At 35.3% G+C, this 18,545-nt stretch overlaps 1 protein-coding gene across 15 annotated transcripts in view; it reads left to right on the top strand.

Moving 5' to 3' along the window:
• KMT2C (lysine methyltransferase 2C) overlaps positions 1–18,545 on the top strand; it is a 242,261-nt gene that overhangs the window by 72,852 nt on the left and 150,864 nt on the right. The window lies entirely within an intron of this gene.

Genomic DNA, 18,545 nt, shown 5'->3' with positions numbered 1-18,545 from the left:
TCTATGAACTTGCAGATTTTCAGGACTTTATTTCAAGGAAGTTAACATGGACAAATTATTTATGTTTTATTCGTAGGAACGTACACCATATGTTTAAGATTGATTTCAGAAATTGGATAGCTCAAAAGAAAGATGGGGGCAGAGTTGAATACGAACTGACTCTAAAAAACAAAACCACCTAGAAAATGGCAAAAATAGTAATTATCTTTTATAAATGAGATGCAAACTGGTCACATAGCATATTGATTAAATGGGCAACACTACATATATACCATGAAGGATATAGTACTCTCCAAAATTTATAAAGAAATAAAGGGAAGAGATGGAAAGGATGGGACAAGAAGACAAAGGAGGGATTCATGGGTGAGGGAAGGACAAGTAATAGCAAAACAAGGTAAGGAGCAGAATTAAAGCAGAGATATGTACATATACTACAAGAATCAGGAGTAGAATTTATTAGAAGTAAAGTATTATTAATCATCTTGGACAAAGTAAGATTTAAAGATTCAATCAAGAAAGAAATCTGTTATCTATACTAATACTGTTTTACATGTATGTTTACATATTTGTGAATGTGTTTGTGTGTGTGTATGTGTATATTTGTCTCTGTATGTATATATCTACATGAGTATATATAAATATGTCTGTGCTTAATTATGGTCTGCTTGAAAGGGGAAAAATAAAGTTAAAGGTGTGGAGCAGAGAACAAAAGAGAACAGTCTACAAGGACATTCAAATTTCTTCTTATATTCTTAAACTGGTAATTTATTGTTCTTCATTGTTCTGCTGGCACATGACAGTGTTTTATTCTGTTTTGTTTTGCTTTGTTTTCATTTTCTGCTTTTTATTTTTTTTCCCCAATAAAAAAAAAATTAGAAAAAAATTTAAAGTTGAAGAATATAAGTATTTCCTTTGTTCTAATCATTCTAAGTTAGGAAATGAGTCATTAAATTTTCTAAAAATATATTATTCGTTTTAAAAAAACATGAATTCCCAATTTTTCTCTCTCCTTCCAATCCTTCCTACTCAGAAGGTAAGCAAAGTGATTTCAGTTATAGATGTGAAATCATGCAAAACATTTCCTTATTAGCCACATCACCTCTAAAACGCTAAAAAATAAAGTGAATAAATCATACTATATTTTGCACTTGGAGTTCATCATTTCTCTCTTTGAAGGTGGATAGCATTACTATTATTCATTCATTCATTTATTCGGTGAGTCCTTTGAAATTGGCTTGATCATTGTAATGATGAGAGTTTCACAGTTGATCATCATTATATTACTTTACATCAATTTATGTTGTGTGATTTTTCTTGGAAATTCCACCTCCTATTTCTTACTCCAATTTTTTAGAGCATCATAACACCCCATCACAGACATATACCATAACCTTTTCAGCCATTATGTAATTGATGAACAACCCCTCAACCTCCCAATTCATTGCTCCCACAAAAATAGCTGCAATAAACTTTTGTATATACATGTACTTTTGATCTCTTTGGGAGTACAGACCTAGTGATGTTATTGCTGAGGCAGTGGGTAGGTACGATTTTATAGTCCTTTAGGCCCAGTACCAGTTTATTCTTCAGTGTGGTTGAAACAATTCACTACTTTGTCAAGTTTTTTTCCCTCATTCTTTCCAGCATTAGGCATTTCGGATAGACACCCCAGAGAAGACAAAATAACTCTGAATAACACCTGACTCTTTTTGACTGATACTGGAGTGGTTTACTATATCTTTCAGCTTACTTCAGATACAAAAATGAAGCACACAGGGTTAAGTGACTTGTTCAGGATCATGTATCTAATGAAGTTGTAAAGAGACAAGTGTCCTAATGAGAACTCTATGTAGACTCGATGATAAAGCCAGCAAAAAATTTTAATTTACCATATTGCAAGAACGGGGTGTCCAGAAGTAGGCACATTAAAAAAAAAAAAAAAAATCACCAAAACATGATTTTTATACCCCTGAACCTGCTATGCAAGTCCCTCCTCTGATTCCATATTGGTTTGGTTCTACAGAGATTACAGCTTATCTCAGTTTATCTGGAGCACATAATTCCTCCATGTGAGTCTCCACCACAAATTAAATTTCCCTTTGGTGTTCACCTTATTTGGTCATATTTTCTTACAAGTGACCATTTACAAAACCAGTTGCATGTTCTCTGTAATGTATGTACACAGTTACAAATGTATATGTAGTTGTCCCCACTCTTCCTACACTTATACCTCCTTATGCAGAAACATTTTCAATCACATTTTTTTCTACAAAAGTTGACTCTTGATGAATTCCAGCCTGTTATTCCATATACCTAGCTTCATTTCTCTAATTAGTAGTGATTTAGAACTATAGATTTTTTTTCATTTCTTTTGAAAATTGCCTGTTTATATTCTTTGTACAGTTTATCAGTTGAGGAACGATGCTTTTATTTTTATAAACTTGCCTCAGTTCCCTATATATTTGAGAAATTAGATGTTTATTCGAGAGATTTGTCCTTCAAATTTTTTGATTACTTGATTGTCTATAGTGTCTTTTTCACAAAACAGTTTCTCTGATTATATCTTTAATTAGGTTTTTTCTTGTTTTTGCTTTGTTAGACATCTTGGTTACCTTTTCTTACCCTACCTTTTCTAATTTACCCTAGCTGATGAGATTCTGTTGAAGCCCTTTATTTTTAACTATGTGTGAGTGTTGTTTTAATTGTGTGTGTGTGTGTGTGTGCGCGCGCGCGCAACATATTGCTGGATTCTGGTTTCCAAGGCATTCTGCTATGTGTCCCTGTTTTATGGGTGAGCTCATGCCATTTACATTCACAGTTTTGTTTGCAATTTCCCTTCATACTCTTTTCTTTTGGTTATCCTTCTCTCTCGGTCTCTGTCCGTCTCTCTCTGTCTGTTTCTCTCTTTCCTTTCTCTGTTTCCATCTTCCTCTTTCTCCCTCTTCCTTTTCCTCTCTTCTCTCCTCAAGTCTGTTTTCTTTCTATACTGCCTTCCTTTTTATCCCATCCTCCCACCCACCCTCACTCTTATCCTTTCTCCTCTTTATTTCAATATGAAGATAGATATATATAACTTCTAGAGTATATGTGTGCACATTTATGTATCAATATGTGCCCAGCACACACTTACACATATATGTACATGTTATGCACAGTACACATGTATAGAATATATATATATATTCATCTCTACACACACATGCGCGCGCGCACACACACACACACACACAGCAGTGAGCCCCTTCAGATAAGAGTGAGATTTTAGTATTTGCCACAATCAATTATTGCCCCATTTTCCCTTTCTCTATAAAAGCTCTTTTTTGTATGTCCAAATGACAAAAATTTGCCCATTCTAGTTGCAGATCTTAAAGTAAGTCCTCAGTATACAACTTTCAGTTAATCATTGTTTCAACAACGACTATATGTTTGGTATTATACTAAATTTTGGATTCTGAACAAATTTACAGTCTTGACATGCCAGACAATATGCAAACATCTGTACACACAAACAATATAAAGGATGATTTGGAGTTAGTTGGCAGGGGGAAGGCAATAACATCAAGAAGGATCTTGTAGAAGCTAAGATTTTAATAGAGCCAGGCACTGGCAAGCTCTGCCTGGTGTCTTCCTTCACTCAAGGAATTAATCTTAAAGACTGGATCGAAGTCATTTTTTTATTTAGTAAGCTCTTGAAAATCACCTCCAAAATTTAAATCCTTTCATATTGGTCCCCCAGGCTTGCTACTTGTCTTGATGTCAGACTCACCTTATTCTCTATCACTCTATGTAATCTAGTTTGTTTTGAAGGCTGTATTTAATCTTATTAGATACTCGTGAATGTGTTGCCTTCTCTGTTTGATACTATCACCTCTATAGTGCAATTCTCTTTCATATTCCACCAGAACTGGGGTAACAGGTTTCTGGTACATCTAGTTTTTGCACGTTTCTCCTCAGTTCAATCCAGTTCCATTTATCCACCCAAATTATTTTTCCTGATGTATAGTGACAACCATGTCACCCCTCTGCCAAGCCCTTTCCAGAACTCCTCATCCACCTTTGGTGTCCTTCTGTCACCCAACTTTTACTTTTGGCATCAATATTTTACTGATCTGTGCCAACAGGCTAAACAAAGATAAGGGCAATCGACAGGCTCCAGACCTATGAGTGAATGAGTTGGATCATGGGATCTTTGCTCTAAACATAGGAAAACTTCCTCTGAAGGAGTGGATAGATGAGAACAGTTTGTTTCAGTGGTCCTCCCTTTGATTGAAGTAAGTGCTATGGACCACCTTGAGCCTGATCAGACAAAGATTTTACTTTCAATTTTATTGATCTCTCCTTTTATTTTTAGAATTTCAAGTTTAGTGTTTGACTGGGGGTTTTTAATTTGTTCCTTTGATAGCATTTTTAGTTGTAAGCCCAATTCGTTGACCTTCTCTTTCTCTGCTTTATGCAAGTAAGCCTCTAGAGATATGAAATTTCCCCTTATTACCTCTTTGGCTGCATCCCACACATTTTGATATGATCTCATTATTGTCATTTTCTTGGGTGAAGTTATTAATTATGTCTATGATTTGCTGTTTCACCCAATCATTCTTTAGTATGAGATTATTTAGTTTCCAATTATTTTTTGGCCTACTTTCCCCTGGCTTTTTGTTGAGTGTAATTTTTATTGCATCGTGGTCTGAAAAGGATGCATTCACTATTTCTGCCTTACTGCATTTGAGTTTGAGGTTTTTATGTCCTAATATATGGTCTATTTTTGTATAGGTTCCATGAACTGCTGAAAAGAAAGTGTACTCCTTTCTGTCTCCATTTCGTTTTCTCCAGAGTTCTATCATATCTAACTTTTCTAGTATTCTATTTACCTCTTTGACTTCTTTCTTATTTATTTTGTGATTTGATTTATCTAATTCTGAGAGTGCAAGGTTGAGATCTCCCACTATTATAGTTTTGCTATCTATTTCTTCTTGCAGCTCTCTTAATTTCTCTTAAGAATTTAGATGCTACATCACTTGGTGCATATATGTTTAATATTGATATTGCTTCATTATTTATGCTACCCTTTAGCAAGATATAGTGCCCTTCCTTATCCCTTTTAATTAGATCAAGTTTTGTTTTTTCTTGATCTGAGATCAGGATGGTTACCCCTGCTTTTTTTACTTCACCTGAAGCATGGTAGATTTTGCTCCATCCTTTTACCTTTATTCTGCATGTATCTCCCTGCTTCAAGTGTGTTTCCTGTAAACAACATAATGTAGGATTCTGGCTTTTAATCCATTCTGCTAATAGCTTCCTCTTTATGGGGGAGTTTACCCCGTTCACATTTATGGTTAAAATTACCAATTCTGTATTACTTGCCATCTTGTTAACCCCTATTTATGCTTTTCTCCCTTCTTTCCCTCTTACCCCCCTTCCCAGGATTAAACTTGTGAGCACCACTTGCTTCTCACAGCCCTCCCTTTTTAGTATCCCTCCTCCCCACTTTTGGGATAAGAATTCATTATTTGACAAAAACTGCTGGAATAACTGGAAATTAGTATGGCAGAAATTAGGCATGGACCCACACTTAACACCATATACCAAGATGAGATCAAAATGGGTCCATGATTTAGACATAAAGAACGAGATTATAAACAAATTGGAGGAACATAGGATAGTTTCTCTCTCAGACATATGGAAGAGGAAGAAATTTGTGACTAAAGACGAACTAGAGACCATTATTGATCACAAAATAGAAAATTTTGATTACATCAAATTAAAAAGCTTCTGTACAAACAAAACTAATGTAAACAAGATTAGAAGGGAAGCAACAAACTGGGAAAACATCTTCACAGTTAAAGGTTCTGATAAAGGCCTCATTTCCAAAATATATAGAGAACTGACTCTAATTTATAAGAAACCAAGCCATTCTCCAATTGATAAATGGTCAAAGGATATGAACAGACAATTTTCAGATGATGAAATTGAAATCATTACCACTCATATGAAAGAGTATTCCAAATCATTATTAATCAGAGAAATGCAAATTAAGACAACTCTGAGATACCACTACACACCTGTCAGATTGGCTAAGATGACAGGAAAAAATAATGATGAGTGTTGGAGGGGATGTGGAAAAACTGGAACACTGATACATTGTTGGTGGAGCTGTGAACGAATCCAACCATTCTGGAGAGCAATATGGAATTATGCCCAAAAAGTTATCAAACTGCATACCTTTTGACCCAGCAGTGTTTCTACTGGGCTTATACCCCAAGGAGATACTAAAGAAGGGAAAGGGACCTGTATGTGCCAAAATGTTTGTGGCAGCCCTGTTTGTAGTGGCTAGAAGCTGGAAACTGAGTGGCTGCCCATCAATTGGAGAATGGTTGGGTAAATTGTGGTATATGAATGTTATAGAATATTATTGTTCTGTAAGAAATGACCAGCAGGATGAATACAGAGAAGCTTGGAGATAATTACATGAACTGATGCTAAGTGAAAGGAGCAGAACCAAGAGATCATTATATATGTCAACAACCATACTGTATGAAGATGTAATTTGATGGAAGCGGATTTCTTTGACAGAGACCTAATTGAGTTTCAATTGATCAATGATGGACGGAAGCAGCTACACCCAAAGAAAAAAAAAAACACTGGACTTCCGGCCAAGATGGCGGCGAGGAGGCACACAGCTGTGTAAGCCCCGCGTTTTCTCTCAGAATCCATCTCATTACAAGCCTCTGAATTAATGCCTGACTGGAAAAAAAAACCCCACAAACAGCTACCTAGAGAAGACATCCTTGAGATTCGCCAGCAAAGGTCTTTTAGCTCGAGGGCTGGACGGTTTTAGATCGGGCACAGGCTGAGGGCAGCGGCAGCTCGGCAGGCAGCTCACAGCCGAGCAGAACGGAGTGGGTTGGGGTGTGATCTCAGCTGTCTCTGTGGGGAGAGCTTCACCACAGGATTGGATACTTTGCCCTGGCAGCAAAGTCAGTAGCCCAGCAGAGGAGCTAAAAACACCGGGAGTGAAGAATACAACCCCAAACAGCTGGAGTTCCTTGAGACCGGCCACCCCTCCCCCACAGCGTCTCAGCACGCTCTCAGAGCGCAGGCGCAGCACAGTCCTACTGCCCCCTCAGTCTGTAGAGGAAGCTCGGTAACGCCACCCAGCCCCTCCCCCCAAAAAAGCAGATTCCATTTGTGGTTTTTTTTTTCCTTTTTTTTCTTTGCTAGTTTGTCTCTGATTATTCTCTGACAAAATGAGCAAAAAGTTAAAAAGGACTTTAACAACTGACAGCTTTTATACAGACAAAGAACAGACTCTAAACCCTGAGGAGACTAAAAACAGATAAAGATTTTAAGGTCATCCAATGCATCCAGGAATATCACAGGTTCTAGCTTTCTGAGGAAGAGTGAGGTTGATGATTGTGTACAGCTTGGCCTAATCATGGTGTCAATGGTCTTCTTTGTCTCCTGTGCCAGTTGGCTACCTAATATATCCCTCCAGTGAGTTATTTTCCTTGAAGAAGATACTTTATCACTGGGATGGTGCTCATTTCTTTAGCTATTGCTCTTGCTTAAAATGCTCTTTTCTTAAGCTGGATTGCTTATTTCCTTCAAGTCTCTAGGTAAAGGCTCATTGTATGAAAGCTTTTCCCAATCTCCCTTAATTTTAATGCCTCCCTATTATTTATTAATTTCTAATCAACCTGTATATAATTTGTACATATTTTTTTTGCTTTTCTCTCCTATTAGATTTTGAGCTTGGACAGGAATTCTCTTTTGCTCTCTTTGTATCCCTATCGTGTTATTGTGCCTTTTAGTAGATTTCTATATTATTTTTGATTGCTCAGAGGAGCTCTCTTATCTTCCAGTTTTAAAACCCTTGAAATCCCCCTTCTCTTCCTTATTCCACCTGCTTTACCTTGATGTAGTAATACCATTGGATCTTTTATTCCAAAAACATATTCAATCTTCTCCTCCTCCCCCTCCCCCCCCCGCCACTTTTTGTCCCTCATACTTGGAACTGTTTCTCTTCTCCTTGCTGACTTTGTCTTCTCTTTGATCTTTAAAATCCTAGTTTGTTCCTTTTGTCCTTACAATGTCATTTAAGACATATAGGTGAAGGTATATTAGGGTTTGGTGCATAGAAAAAACTTCCTAACAGAATTCAACTTTGGGATTTTTTTTTTTTTTTAATTACCTTAGAAGATAATGGAGTTCTTCTGGTGTAGGCTTTCCAAAAAGACTTCTTGAATATGTTGTCATGGGAATTTTTTTTCCCATGTATATGTTGCTGTTGAATTCAAGTCCAAAACATAGTTTCCCTAATTTTTAATCCATGTTTTTTTCAGGGTATTATATTGCTTCTATTCTCTTGCAGGATTATGTATCCTTAGGGCATTTTGATCTTTTGTTGACCAAATATATTACAATTACCTTATTTGGAAAAATCTTACAATTATTTTTAAATTTTAATAATTGAGGTGTACCCAGTTAACATCATTAATATAAAATTCCCCTTTTCTTTATTTACAGTTCCATCAGCATATTATAGATCTGAGAAGAGAAAGCTTTGTAAAAGCTGCTTGAAATCGAAAGATACGAATTTTTTTTATATGTATGCATATTTATACAGTTATCTTGCTGCACAAGAAAAATCGGATTTAGAAATAAGGTAAAAATAATTTGAGAATGAAAACAAAAATGCAAGTGGACAATAACAGAAGGAATACAAATGCTACGTTGTGGTCCACACTCATTTTCTATAGCTCTTTCACTGGGTGTAGCTGGTTATCTTCATTACTGAACAATTGGAACTGATTTGGTTCATCTTATTCTTGAAGAGAGCCATGCCCACCAGAATTGAAGATACGAATTTTTAAATTGAAAAATGATAATTTTCAACAAAGGGATAAACTAAGACTAAAGATATATCCTAATAGTTAATAAGAAAACAACAACATTAGGAAGCATTGTAGTATTTAAGAGCCCATTGGCTATTCATTTATTAGCTTTGTGAACTTTAGAAAGTTTTTAGAACTTAGATTCTTTTCCTTTGATCAGTTGACTTCTTGGACAGTTTTCAGATTCATCTATCATCCTATAGATAGAAAAGTTTGAGCTGTGAATAAATTCACTTACCTTGGCAGTGTAGTTTCCTGGGATGTTCACATTGATAATCATACATTTTTAGAGCTAGTTCACTGTTTGGGAGTCTCTGAAGAAAAATGTGAGAAATGAAAGGTATTAGATTGATTAAACCCGGACAGTGTGCCAGTACCGTGCAAGGACCTGAATTGCTTCCATTTGGATTGTCTTAGGAAGATTCTGAAGATCACCTGGCAGGATAAAATACCAGATACTGAAGTCCTTTCTCAAAATAAACTGCCAAGCATTGAAACTCCAGTGGGCTGACCACATTGTACCAATGTACAATTGCCAAACAGACTATTTTATGGTGAACTCATACAAGGCAAATGTTCACAAGGTGATCAGAAATTTATAAGGATTTTCTGAAGGTGTGTGTCTTAAGAAATTTAGAATTGACTATGATACTAGCATAGGATCAACCCTGCCTGGTGTTTCCTGAGTGTTAGTTTATCCCTTTGTTGAAAATTTGTAGTTTTTCAGTTTAAAAATTTAAAAAGTCTTTCAATTTCAGCTTCTTTTTACAAAGCTTTCTCTTCTCAAATATATAATATGCTGGTGGCATTGTAAATAAAGGAAAAGGGAGTTTTATATTACTTATGTAATTGCGTACCTCATAATTATTAAAATTTTAAAAAGTAATCTTGGTTTGATCAGCCACAGTCAGATCTGCCAACTTGTATCTAACATAGTGATGATGTTTTGATCTTCTCCAAGTATAAAGGACAGTAACCAACCATCCTGTAATTCACATTATTTTTTTTTACTTACCTGTCCTGGATTGTCTTTCTTCCCCCTCCCTCCTCCCCCCCATACTCTTCCCTACACAGTTTTATTTACATCTTTAACTTTGATGATTATACCTATGCAAAGGATTCTTAAGTCTACCTCCAACTTGAATCTTTGAGTGTTTTATTTTCTTTCATTGTTTATTATAGCTGCTTATCTAACCCACCAGCAACTAAAACTGTCCAAAAATGAAATGATCTTCATTTCCTGCATGTACTGAATTTCTTTAACTTCCTTCTTATTTTGTAGTTTGATTTATCTAGTTCTGAGAGAGCATGGTTGAAATCCCCCACTAGTATAGTTTTGTTGTCTATTTCTTCTTGTAGCTTTCTTAACTTCTTTAGGAATTTGAATGCTCTACCACTTGGTGTTATGTATGTTTATATTACTTCATTATTTATGCTGCCCTTTAGCCAAGATATAGTTTCCTTCCTTATCTCTTTTAATTTGATTTTTTTTTGCTTTTGCTTGGTCTGTGATCAGGATCACTACTCCTGCTTTTTTTTTTTTTTTTTTTTTTTAAACAACTTCACTTGTGAAGTCATTTAGATTCTGCTTTAAATGTGTTCCTTACGAAATATGCTAATTTTTAAAAAACATTTTTCATTTGTGTGTTTCTGTGATATTATGTGTACCTTGTTTTCCAATGTACAAAGTTAAGTAATTTGACTTTATTTTGTCTCTCATTTCTTTACTTGTATGATTTTATCTCAAAACATTCCTATTAACTTGGATGCTTGCATCAATTCCCTTATCTTCCCTGTGAAATTATCCTTGTACATCCTGTCATTTTTCACTTGGAGTATTAGAAGATTTAGCTGCATGCTTAAAGTTTAACCTTTCTAATTTTTCTTAGTTGTGAAAATGAGTTTACTAATGTTATGAATTTATTGTGTTAGTTTCTCCTTTGAATGAATTTTTGGGGTGTGTGTATACATGTATAGTGGGATCAGTCTTGATAAATTTACATTACCTCTCCAAAAAGCCCACTTCTGTTGCCTTACCTAGTAAATGTTCACCACCTAGTGGAGAAATCAATAAGCACAAGCTAAACAGTTTTTCTGTAGTGCCTGATTCTTCCTATCTAGATACTAGAATGATTTCCTTCTCCATCTCATTTTGCAAGTGAGGAAACTGAGGAAAACAAGGTTAAGTGCGTTTCCCAGGATCACCCACTAAATGTCTGAGGCCACATTTGAACTTGAGAAGTGTTCTGACTCTAGGCTTAATGTTCTATCCATTGGGCCATCTTAGCCTATATGGCAGTTAGGAGGGAAAATCTTTGTTAACTTTGCTGACTTTTTTCCTAAAACCTTTTATTTATTTATTTTTATTTTCAGATAATTTCTAGAAACATTTCAGTAAAAAGTATAACATCTTGTATTCTGGGTCATTTTGAAAGTAAAGACTTAGAAGCACTAGAGCTCAGTCTGAGGAAAAAATTGTTATTTTTAAGAAAAGCCAAAGTACTTATTTTTGTGCCTTGTTTTCTACAAATGTGAACTACAAACATTTTGACTGAATCCTATTTAAAGAGGAAAAGATGCTTAAAAGAGGGGGGAAAAAAGCTTTGCATGCACCCTAGCAGCTGGGCATGGAATATTTCATTAAGTTGAATGAGTTGCTTTGTTGCTTTGGGCATAAGCACAGGGTGGTATTTAATTGTGGATCTGGAGTGTCAGGAAGTGTTTAACTAGAGACAGCAAAGCACTGGCAGCTAGACGTCTTTCTGCCTTCAGTTGTTACAGGCTTCATATCCTTCTCCATGACATTGTTCACTGTTGACCATAGCAGTCTGTTTTACAATCTGCCAGACAAAACTTTTGACATTGTTTTAAGGAGAAGGCTGATAGAAATAAGAAAGAATTAACTGTTATTAGTCAAACCAAGATTTTGCAGTACCTTATTTTTTCCCAATTAGTCATTTACTTCCATTTGTGCAATTTTAATTTTTTTGAGTTATTTTTCTTCATTTAGCTTTTTTGCTTCCTTTTGCATTAGGCCACTTATACTTTTAAAGGAGTTGTTTTTTTCATATTCCCCTTTGAGGCTTCACCTGGAAGCATTTTGTCAGCTCTGGTCTTGGTGTCCTCTTCTAGGTTTATATTCTGTTCTTCCTGTTTCCATAGTAGTTCTTTATAGTCAGAGATCTTTTTCCTTTTTATTTCTTTTGGAGAAATCTGTACTTGGTTACTCAGTTTTGGTACATAGGTGATTCTTGGTTGATATCCTAGCTCCTTTGCCTTCCAGAGTGTCATAATCCAAGCCTCTCTGGTCCACTGGTAGATTTGCTAAATTTTGTGTCATCCTGATATTTCAATGAAAATTTTCTTTCTGACTACTTAGATTTTTTTTTTCCTTGATCTGGGACCTCTGAAATGTGACTATATTATTCCTGGATGTTTCAGTTTTGGAATCTCTTTCTGGACACGATCAGTGGATACTTTCACTTGATATTTTATCTTCTGGTTTTAGGATATTATGACAATTTCCATTGATAATTTGTTGAAATGATGTCTACATTCTTTCTTTGATTGTGATTTTCAGGTTGTTGAGTAATTCTGAAAATCTTTCTCAGTCTGTTTTTCAAATCAATTGTTTTTCCAATGATATAGTTCATATTTTCTTTTCCTTTCCTCCCTTCCTCCTTTTCTTCCTTCCTCTTTTCAAAGAGTTTTCTGCATGTTTGTGTCTCTTACCTTTTGGCCTGTTGCATTCCTTTTCTCTTATTTTTCTAATACTTACTTAATTTTTAGAATCCTTTTTGAGCTCTTCCATGAGTTTTTTGGGCCAAAGACTTAATTCACATTTTCTTTGAGGTTTTTTATGTAACCATATTGACACATTGTCTCCTTCTGAGTTTGTGTTTTGATCTCCTGAGTCACCATGGTAACTTTCTGTGCTCAGATTCTTCTTTGTTGTTCATTCATTATTTTTTTTTTTCTTCCAAAGCAATCAGGGTTAAATTAGTTGCCTAGGATTACAGAATTATCAAGCTTCAAATATCTAAGGATATATTTGAACTCGGGTCTTTCCCAGGGCCATTGCTCTACCTACTTCAACACCTAACTGCCCCCATCCAGCCAGTTGGACAGTGCTCCCATAGTGGAGGAGGCCCTGTTGAAACTTTCAGATTTTTTGTTCTGTAGTTTTTTGAACTAGTTCTGTGAATCTGTAAGTTTTTGGTTCTTAAATAGTAGTGTAGTATAAGGTGAAATATAGTATGTTTTTCTGGTCTGTACTCTGGCCTGTGAGATTACAGAAGTTATTGTAGACAGGGTTCTTGTTTCCCTGATTCCTGGATCTCTAGTGTGGTAGTACTGCACTTAACCTTGGGCCTGTGTGGTAGAACTGATTTTGGGCGGTGCAACAGAATCCAGCATTCAGTGACAGCAAAGGATTCCTTACAATCTCCTTTTCTTTCTTTACTTTTTTTTTTTTTTTTTTAATAAGAAAAGAAAAAACAGAAAAGGAATACAAAATAAAAAAGAACATTGTCATGTGACGAGCACAGTTATCAGGGAGGATTCAAAATAACTAAAACAGTTTACCAGATCAAGAAGGTATAAATATCAGTGGAAAAAATTCTTTATGAATGTCCATCTTTTGTTTACTTCCTTGTAAATTGTTTTTTTGTTCTCTGCTGCACACCTTTTTTACTTTATCCTTTTTCTCTTCCCATTTCATCAACTCTCCCCTCTCCCCCCAAGTAGTCTAGTAGTTAAGAAAGGATATGTTTGTTTATACATATATATACAGATACATCCACACACACCCTTATCTGCACAGGCCACATTCTTTCCCTCCCCCCCCCCCCCCCCAATATCCTGATTCATTCATTGCTTTAAATACTACTCCTAATTTGTGTTACTAAACCTCCCCCCACCCATGGATCCCTCTCTTGTCTTTTCCTTTACTCTGCTTCTCAGGCTGCTCATCTCCTACCCTCCTATCCCCCTTATTTCTTTATAGATTTTGGAGGGTGCTATATCCTTTATGGTATATGTGTAGTATTGTCTATTCAACCCATTCCTGATTTGAGTAGGTTTTCAGAACTGAGACCTTTTCTCCCCTCTAATGCCTCTTTTTTTTTTTTTTTTTAAATTTTATTATTTTTTTTTAATAGCCTTTTATTTACAGGTTATATGTATGGATAACTTTACAGCATTGACAATTGCCAAATCTCTTGTTCCAATTTTTCCCCTCCACAGGTGGCAGGATGACCAGTAGATGTTAAATATATTAAAATATAAATTGGGTACACAATAAGTATATATGACCAAACCATTATTTTGCTGTACAAAAAGAATCTGACACTGAAATGTTGTACAATTAGCCTGTGAAGGAAGTCAAAAAAATGCAGGTGGGCAAAAATATAGGGATTGTGGGAATTCAATGTAATGGTTTTTAGTCATCTCCAGAGTTCTTTTGCTGGGCGTAGCTGGTTAAGTTCATTTACTGCTCCATGGAGCAGTTCCATTGGAACTGATTTGGTTCATCTCATTGCTGAGGATGGCCAGGTCCATCAGAAGTGGTCATCATATAGTATTGTTGTTGAAGTATATAATGATCTCCTGGCCTTGCTCCTTTCACTCAGCATCAGTTCATGTAAGTCTCTCCAGGCCTTTCTGAAATCATCCTGTTGGTCATTTCTTACAGAACAATAATATTCCATAATAATCATATACCACAATTTATTCAGCCATTCTCCAATTGATGGGCATCCACTCAGTTTCCAGTTTCTGGCCACTACAAAGAGGGCTGCCAGAAATATTCGTGTATATGCAGGTTCCTTTCCCTTCTTTGGGATATAAGCCCAGTAGTAACACTGCTGGATCAAAGGGTATGCACAGTTTGATAACTTTTTGAGCATAGTTCCAAATTGCTTTCCAGAATGGTTGGATGTATTTACAATTCCACCAACAATGTATTGGTGTCTCTGTTTTCCCACATCCCCTCCAACATTCTACATTATCTTTTCCTGTCATTCTAGCCAGTCTGACAGGTATATAATGGTATCTCAGAGTTGTCTTAATTTGCATTTCTCTGATTAATAATGACTTGGAGCATATTTTCATATGGCTAGAAATAGTTTCAATTTCTTCATCTGAGATAATGTCTCTGTTTTGATTCTTCCTCTGAATCTCATTCGTAGAATTACTATTTTTTCCTTAACTTTGTGCTGGTCTTTCTTTTGAGCTGCCATATTGTTCATGACATTCTTAAACATATGGTATGCACAGTCACAATAAAAGACCGCGGATAAGTCCTGTACAATTCTATTTGTAGCTCCAGAGTATTTTAATATTTTTTTCCTTTTTTCTTTGAATAATTTTCTCTGTAATCTGGCAGTTTTGAAATTTGGCATTAATGTTCCTATGTGTTTTCCACAAAGAATTTTGTTGAGGTGGTGATAGGTGGATTCTTTATATTTCTACTTTCCCCTACTGTTCTATTACTCCAGAACAGTTTTCTTGGATTATTTCTTTCATTGTAGTCACAAGGTCCCTTTTTTTTTTTTTTTTTTTTTTTTGTCACACAAAAAAATTGACTTTTAGGCAGTCCTTATATTTTCTTTTTTTGATCTGTTGGGTTTTTTCTTCTTTTTTTTAACTAAAGAAACTTATAAAACATATGCATGGGTAATTTTTCAACATTGACCTTTGCCAAAAGTTATTTTTATCTTTGAGACTGTATCTCCTTTTCAAGTTGGTTAACTTTTTTTCCCCATACTTTTCTTGTTTTTCTTTTCTTTTTTTTCCCCTCAAGGTCCTTGCTTGGATCTTTCAAAAATTCTTTTTTGAGTTCTATAAATTCTGTCCGGGAATTTATAGGGCAGTGAGGCACTTCACGTTTCTCTTTGGGATAGAAGCTTTTTTTCCTTCAGTGTTCCCTGAAAGATGGACCCCAGGCTTTCTTGTACCCCTAGTATGTTTATATACTAGGGTTTTTTTTTTTTTGTTTTTTTTTTTCCCCTTTGCTGATTCACTTTTTTTTTTAAAATAAGAGTTATTAGTGTAAGCACCTGCTTCTGGCATCACTTCATCTTCTCCTCCCTGACTGGCAATCAGGAAACAAGAGACACTCCCTCCCCCCCTCTAGCAATTGTCCACACCCAACAGGGTTCGTGCTCCACTGGCTCTGCATTCATGGGTGTGCTGGTATAGTGGAAAGGTGCTAGCTTTGTAGATAAGAGGTACAGCCTGTCTTTGAAACAAATTGTACAGCAATACATGAGTTTTCTTAAAAAAAGATGTAATGTGTTCATTTTAAGTAACGATGTTTATGAATAAATTCATTTCTAGAACTTTTATTATAAACATGTCATAAAAAATTAGCATTTTGATATTGCAAGAATATGAAACTGCTGTCAGAAATTATGTAGTTTAAAACAATAGAAATGAAAGTATGTGTCTCTCTTTAAACTTCTGTCTTCTATGTATTTTTTAATGTCTAATTAGCATTCTTTTATCACTTAACTGTCTCTACTCACAAATTCCTTCCTTTTACACACTGACTCTGGCTGTGAATAAATGTTGTTATGGAAGAGGGAACAAAAATTGAAAAGTAAGATCCAATTCTGTGACTCTTGTTCTTTAGTTCTACCATATACATAAGTCTTGGTTAGTCCCTGGAAATATTTTTTCTGCCATCTCATATCATTCCTCCTGTTTTATTTCTTTCTTTCTGTTGAAGAAGTTGCCCCTCTGGACAAGGCCAGCCTTTTTACAACATCGACCATGTTTTCCCAAGTTTCATTCCTATTTTCTTTCATTATAGTATTTTTAAAAATTTTATTTATTTAATAGCCTTTTATTTACAGGTTATATGTATGGGTAACTTTACAGCATTAACAATTGCCAAACCTCTTGTTCCAATTTTTTCCCCTCTTTACCCCACCCCCTCCCCCAGATGGCAGGATGACCAGTAGATGTTAAATATATTAAAATATAAATTAGATACACAATAAGTATACATTTCATTATAATCTTTACAAATATTTCCAAACCTTCCCTTTCTTTAAACACACAAGTTATTCCACATCTCTTTACAACCAAACTCCTTGAGGAAGTCATTTAACTAGATAACTCATTTTATAATTATCCTCTCTTTACTTTGGACCCGGTTTAGTCTTTTTTCCTTTTTCCTTCTTCATAGTTCTTCTGAAATTGCCCCATCTAGAATTTTCAGTGATCTCGTAATTGCTAAATATAATGGGGTTTTTTTTCTCCCAATTCTGATCTTTCTTGAATATAATGTTTTATATTTATATTATCTTATTTTGAATTTTATGTCCTGTCTTGCTATTGTCTGAATGACTTTTTAAACTAGGTTTTGCTCTCTTTTTATACTTGTTCCTAGAGCTTATGTCCTGTCACCTTCTTTTCTCCTCATATTGTTTCATTTGATCTTATGAACTCCTATGAATTTACTTAACATTTATGATTCCCAGATGTTATCTAACCCTAGCTTCTCTTCTATATTATTGTAATATGTCACCAATTAATTTTTAGTCATCTTGAAGTAGATGACCTGTAGATACCTCAAACTTGGCATTTTCAAGACAGTGTTTTGGAAATCAATTCATTTACAAAATTATCAGTTAGTGCCATTCACATAACAGTATCATCCTTGAATTCTCATGTTTAACCACATATTCATGTATTCTATTTCATTTCTAGTGATTTTTACCTCCATAATGTCCTACTCTTTCTATTCAATCACCATTCTAGTTGATGCCATCCTTACCCTTGTCAAGACTATTGAAATAATCTTCTCATGGGGAGAGGAGGGGAAGAAGTATATATGTAGCTCCTGTTATGTGCCAGGTACTCTGTTACTACATTTAAAATTTTTTTTGGTATCATTTTACAGACTTATTTGTGCCTCACAATAATCTTGTGATTATTACATTTTTTTTAATCCTCATTTTACAGTTGAAGAAAGTGAGGCAAACATAGATTAAGCAATTTACTCAACTAACAAGTAACTGAAGCCAGTTTTTAACTCATGTCTTCATGAATTGATCTACTTTCACCACCTAACTGACTAGATAGCTTAATTCTTCATGTCTAAAATCTCTTCTCCCTCTGTTTGGATCAGTTATTAACATTCTTTTCCTAAGGTTTAGAAATGCCAATCTACCTCCCAGTAAATTTCTATGGTTTCTTATTACCTCAAGGGTTATATAAAGTTTTTTTTTTTGCTGAGGCAGTTGGGGTAAAGTGACTTTGCCCAGGGTCACACAGCTAGGAATCCTTAATTGTCTGAGGCCAGATGTGAACTCGGGTCCTTCTGACTTCAGGGATTGTGCTCCATCCAGTGTGCCACCTAGCTGTTCCCTATGAAGTTCTTTAGTTTACATTAAATGTTTGCTGCAACTAAGACCTTTTTTATTTTTTCCAATTTTCTTATGCTTTCTTCCCTCTGAACACTAAAGTGATCTGGTCACACAATGATTTGCTGTTTTTAGCTTGGTAATTCGCCATTCTGTCTTTCTACATTGTCCTGTTTCCTGTGCTTGGAATGCTCTCCTCATCATTTATTCTATTATATAGCTTCTTTTAAGACAGACAAAAAAAATCGTCCCTTTTCTAATATCCCATTTTCCTTCTCCAACT

Source organism: Sarcophilus harrisii, chromosome 5, assembly GCF_902635505.1.
Source record: "Sarcophilus harrisii chromosome 5, mSarHar1.11, whole genome shotgun sequence".
Lineage (NCBI taxonomy): Eukaryota > Metazoa > Chordata > Mammalia > Dasyuromorphia > Dasyuridae > Sarcophilus > Sarcophilus harrisii.
The sequence above is the reverse complement of the archived record's forward strand: the minus strand, read 5'-3'. Positions and strand labels throughout refer to the sequence as shown.